The 6,000-nt window shown below is 40.7% G+C and overlaps 1 protein-coding gene across 1 annotated transcript in view; it reads left to right on the top strand.

Annotated features, from left to right (window-relative positions):
• The first annotated feature begins 257 nt into the window (after positions 1-257).
• The window catches only part of stag1a (STAG1 cohesin complex component a), a 52,863-nt gene continuing 47,120 nt past the window's right edge, over positions 258-6,000 (top strand). The window contains exon 1 of the mRNA XM_080041820.1: positions 258-397. The gene's annotated coding sequence lies outside the window, so the exon portion shown is untranslated. The remainder of the gene's footprint in view (positions 398-6,000) is intronic.

Genomic DNA, 6,000 nt, shown 5'->3' with positions numbered 1-6,000 from the left:
TTATATTATATAAATAATTAAACATTAGCTAATTAAACTGAGAAGAGGAGGGGGGAGAGTGTCTGCTCCTGTGCGCGTGCCCGTGAGGGTTGTGTTGGCGGGGTCTTGCGGGTTCCTCCCATCCCAGGCTCGCCCCCCTCTTCCCCGGGGCGCGTGCCCGCCGCGGCCCGGTGTGTCCGCCAGGGGGCAGCTGTGTCTCGGTCTGAGGCTGCGCCGCTCCCGCTGCATCACAGAGAGGAAAATACCACCAGATGGCGGTTTAGGATTGCTGCTCTTCTCTCTAGGCGCGGTTCCGCTCGCACGGCCAATTTTCAATATTAAAATACGCACAATATTAACACGAAAATCGATTTATTGTTTCGGAAGGCGATAATCGATTCGGCGATGGTCGCTAAAGGTGAGTGTCTTGTGTTTTTGTCGTGTTTTGTGCGGCGGGGAAGGGAGACGGAGCACAGATTAAAGATGGTGGACACAGACAGGGAAGACTGGTTGGTTGGGGGATGGGCGTTAGCGGCTAACGGAGGTGAATGTGCTTTCTCTCTCTTCCTCAGTTACATTATAGCCTAGCAGAGCCATTAGCTTGCGAGCTAGCCACTCAATTTTCGGGCAAGAGAACTTGCTAGAGGGGCAAGTGGTTCCCGCAGCACCCGGCCTGTTTTTTCCCCTATATTTTTTTTGTCCACCCGGAGCTGGAGTTTGGCTTGTCAACAAATAAAGAGCCATGCGGTGTGACGTGTTTTCTTGCTCTTTGCAAGACAGGATTCAGAGCATCACCTTTTCTCATTTGCACAGCCGTATTATGATTGTGCGCTACAGTGTAGTTGCCCTCCTGCCGTGCAAGTCTTTCTTTGGTTTGGGTTGTCATCTACGCAAATGCCACGTTGTTGCTGACTTTGTTGTCATCAACCCCCTTTTTGCACACTCAAAGACATGCACAATGTGAGATATGAACGGTTTCACAGTTGCTACTTTTTCTCGTGTCAACATCAGCACCCAAGCTCCTTCTTTTATCATCATGCCCTGCCAAGTTTATAGTAGTGGCGACTTTTTCACACAGCTAATAAACATGTTGCCAACCCAATGGATGACAGCACGTGAATGGGCTTCTCAATTTAGGGTTTGATTGTCTCGTGCGACGTTTTGAAAACATCATTATGGCGCTTCTTTCCCCTTCTCTTTTCCCGCCCCCTTGTACTGTGCGAGAAGCAGGCAACACTGAGCGGGGAAACATGAGTCACATTAGGGGGGATGGGCTCCAGCAGCCATCCCTAGACTAGTCCAGGTTTTAGATGGGCTCCAGTTCTACCCCCTCCCACACTGACCTCTGCCCGGCTGACCCTGCCCTGTGTGGCATTAAGGAGAGTTGATAGTGGGTCAGAGAGAGTGCTCCCTGGCCGTGTAAGCCTGAATCTCAGATTGTTGCATAACTGCTTTGTTTACAGTCAGCCTGCCATGTGATTTTTTTTTCTTCTCTCACCCAGTCTTGTCTTGGATTGTTAATTGACTGCAGCCTGCCAACTTGTCTCCCATTATCACTCAATGTTTCCACACACCCGTTCTCAACAAGACAGATTTCATGTATCATGCAGATTCAGAACAAGTCAAGCAATAGATAGTTGTATTCCTGTTGTGCTGTCAAACATATTTTTTTAATGAATGGCTTCTGAACATGTGCGTTATCTGCAAATTAACATATGGAGTAGCCAATGTTTCCATAACCATATTCTGAAAGCACATGAAACATATGTCAGTATTGTACTAAATGAATTGTTTAGAGCTCCATATTGGGGGTTCCAATACACATGATACAAAATGGGGGAAATTAAAGTTTCCCAATACGATAACTATAAGTACTTTCTTCTTTCTTTATATTATTTTATTTTGGATAATCAGTTGAGATATTTTCAGTTGAATAATCAGAGATGAATGTCTGTCTGTTTTTGGCTTATCCAGCTGTTTAAACTGAGTGCTTCATAAGAATCAGGATCAAGTTTATTATTAAGTTCGTTAATGCATGCAAATCATTTGTTGTTGTCTGATGGTGCGCACAATAAACATGCACAGAGAAGCTAGACAAATAGCATAGACATTTTACAATTTAAATATTTTAAAAAGAAGTATGTGCAATTATCTATTCTTTAAAAAGAATAGCTGTAAGGTTGTGCAGTGAGCAGAGTGATCAAACATGTGCAAACATGGATAATGCAACAATCATTAAAACGGTTCAATATTGCTTTATGCTCTTTGATTGGCTTAATTTCCCAAAGCGGTCTAATAAGAAGGCTGAGTGGTAAGCGGCACGGCAAAATCATATATGAAACGTTTATGATGTCTTCCGTTAAAAATCATAACATTTCCCACCCCTTACATAATATAATTAGTTTTCAGAAATGTGTAAGACTCACAATAACTCTGGTGTTATGACCATCACCATTAAGAAACTAAGAGGTATGGCTGCCAAACTGTTTAAGAGATATCCACGGTAATAGGAATGTGTAAAATTGGTCTGAAACATTAAAGTTATGTGTTGGCTTATATTGTAGAAAATCCTCCTTTGACAAGATCTCATAAGGAAGAAGAAAAGCACATATTTTCTGAATAACGGCATAGTTTTCCATTTTTGCTTTTTGGAATAAATTCAGTTGTACATCCACCTGTCCTTGCCTTGGGAATAAGACTGGAGCTGACATTCAGTGGCATTTCTTGCATAACTTTCTAACTGTGTCTGGTGTGAAGAGCATGTAATAAGCCCTTACACAAACATTGAAAGTTGACATAAATGGTGAAAATAACAGCCTCTTTCATCCATCCCTTCCCTTGCATTGTTGAGCGCTTTGCCTTGGCTCTTCGTATAGTAAGCCTATAAAGGCTGAGAGTAGTATAAACTCATAGTGTAGTTTGTCATTTACAATGTTGTAATGGATATTTGTATGGAGGAGAACTGGTTTTAAGCAGTTGCTGTTAAGAAAAGCCAATTGCTTGCCCAATGCTTTTATGTTGAACGTTAACTTAAGACATCAGGAAACGCTACTGTTATGTGTGTCTCATTTATGAATGACTCAACTAGTGTGGTTTTTAGGCAATACATCAAATTGGAAAGCAAAGCACACACACCTGGATTCTCTTTCATGAACTGTGCTGTATAACAGTAACTAAGCCTGAGGCTCTAAACACTCAGCTGCTGCAGTGTGCTTTTTGTCAAAGCCCTATGCTTATAATGATGACACAGCTCAGGAGATTATGTAATACGTTAGACATTTGTTAGAGCCTATACTAAACAGTGACCTTAATTCAAGATAGGCTTTAGTTAGAATAATATATCCTGTTCCTATTGTCGTCCTGCTTTTGGATGAATGTGAAAGAAAAAACTAGTATCGTTGCAAACTGCTTTTACTCTTAAAATCTATCTATTCATATATTACACTTATGTTACACATTTTCAACAGCAATAAAAATAACTCGACAGAAACCAAGTGATTAGAGTTAAATACATTAATGGGTTTCCTCATTATTTTATATGTAAATAGTAGAATATGTCAGCTTTACATACTGTAGGTGTACTTTGTCCTTTCATTTGCTCACTGCTATAATGCAGCTATAGAATAACATGCATATTGTTTGCCACAATTACACAAGTGTATGCAGCGAAATGTTGGCGCTAAAGTGTGTGTGTGTCTTTTTGCTCGTGTTGATATGTAAACAACAGACCTGTGTTTTGTCACCCCTCGCTGGCTTTCCTTGTGATGTGGTTTCCTGTTATGCAATTGGCTGCATTTCTGTTCTCAAAACTGTTGACTTTCACTTTAGTTTGCGGGGCAACTTGGGTTACGTCTTGGAATAAGATTCCTGTAAAGAAAAAGCTGTATTTGTTGACATAACTGTAGGCTGCTGAAATGAGGTCCAGCAGTAGTTGAGTTAAAATAGAAACACAGAATGCATGTTAAAGCATTGAAATATCATTGATATAATACCAACTTTAAACACAAAGTAGCAAAGACATTTTTGACAAACTGAAGAAGTTGAATTGTTGACGTAGCTCTTAAATGGCATGTCAACGAAACAGTTTTTTTATGTTTAAACAGTTTCATTGTGTTAATGCTTCAGGATAAAAATTGGCCACACTATTCTTCCAGTGCAGCCTCATTGCCCATACATTAGAGCGATGTCACCTATTGGTTCTGACCTTTTAGTAAAGCCATTAACTCTTGCCCAGAAAACGTCCGGCACCATTACATTAAATATTAATTGTTTCGTTTGGAAATGTCAAGCATAAAGGAGTGTGTGATCATCTTAGAACTGGAGATGCCCAAGTGTGAAGAGCTTGCCCGCCGAGGAAGGACATTTAATTAACTAGGAGAAGATAGACACAAGTCAGGGTTGTCACTTATTGGTAGAACCAGTCTGCTCAAGTGTAGGCTGACGGCACTTAAAACAACTTTGAAATAATTGGTTGTTGTCATATTTTCTGCAGTCAAACACGGTCCCTCCATAGCTTGAAAAGGTCAACAAGTTTATAATACCATCTGGGGACCAACCATGGTATGTGTACTTGCTGTTGCTGAAGATCTTTATAAACACTTCAAAACATATTGCATGGTTACTGGTTCATTTTTAAATGGATAACGCAGATGGTCTGGGCTCATCTTTTACCACATGGCCAAATCTGCCAATGGTATAATAATAATAATGGAAAATATTACTATGCTCAGTACATTGGAAATGGCCTTGCTGATTTGGAATGGAAATTTCATAGTCAGATAGCATAGTAATAGCAGTGTTGACTTAAAGATTGGCCAGATAGCGTAATGACAACCAGTTCTGTTTCCAGAGAGGGTATTCATTTAAGTAATGCTACTCAGCTGTCAGGTTTTTCTGTAATGAGCCGAGGTGCGCCATGTCACGTGTGTGTGTGTGTGTGTGTGTGTGTGTGTGTTTTGCAGGTTTGTTATCTCGACTTGGTATTCCTACATGGCTCAGACTGAAGATGCTTTTACCTGCAGCTGACACATAAGTGTTTTTGCGCATGCAGCCTAATGACCGACTGACAATGGCTATTACTACTTTTATAAAAAGTCAAGAAAGGAAAGCAAGAAAGGCTTTGCTTTCCAACGTCAAGACTGTTTTTCTTTATTGATATCGTAGTATTCAGGTTAGTAGATAAGACTTAAGACTTTATTTTTCAATAGTCATCAAATCTTGGATAAAGTATTAAGAACAGCTATGTATCTATTCTAGAGTCAGACAGCCACAACGACCCAGACAGCAGCCTGCTACACAACACAAAATCCATTGACTTACCGCGTTATTGATATCGTAGTTATTTTATTGATGCAAATATTTTTACATAATATATATATTATTCTATATTGTGTAAATATTGTAAAGCAATTAGCTTCCCTTATAGCGTCTCCTCCTTATCTCACTGAGAAACGCAAACACGTGTTTTGTCCCGCCCCTTAGCATATTTTATGAGCCACAAAACAAACACTGTGCGCTGCTAATGGAAACATAACTGCCAATGTGACCAGGGTTCGACATAACCAATGGCCCGGGGCCAGTAAAATCATATGCAGGGCAAGTTGATTGGCCAGTCACTGTCCCGCCCGGGCCAGTAACGGCCAATCACAGTTAAGTATCTTTTTGTAGACTACATCATGTCAGGTTCATTGAAATGCGCGTTGAGTCGTAATGAAAGCAGTTGTTATTTAAGACTCAATATAATAAAAAAACTATATAAAATATATTTTTAATGAAAGGCAACGATGCGTGGGCGTTTTGACAGGCGGAGCAACAAGCGGGCGCACTCTCGCTCCGTTGGCAGAGCTGCCTACCGCCCGCCTGCGAGTCGACAAATCAATCGACTTACTTTGCCCCCTTATTTTCTTCCCACAGCAGAGGTTGTGGTGTAGAAAATTAAGTGAAAACTGCGATTTTCCTTTAGCTGCCGCCGTAATGTTGCAGTATTTGCATCCAATGGTAATACAAATGAGAGGCTTTATT

This window comes from Ammodytes marinus, assembly GCF_949987685.1.
Source record: "Ammodytes marinus genome assembly, chromosome: 15".
Taxonomy (NCBI): Eukaryota; Metazoa; Chordata; class Actinopteri; order Uranoscopiformes; family Ammodytidae; genus Ammodytes; species Ammodytes marinus.
This window is presented reverse-complemented; position numbering and strand designations above follow the sequence as displayed.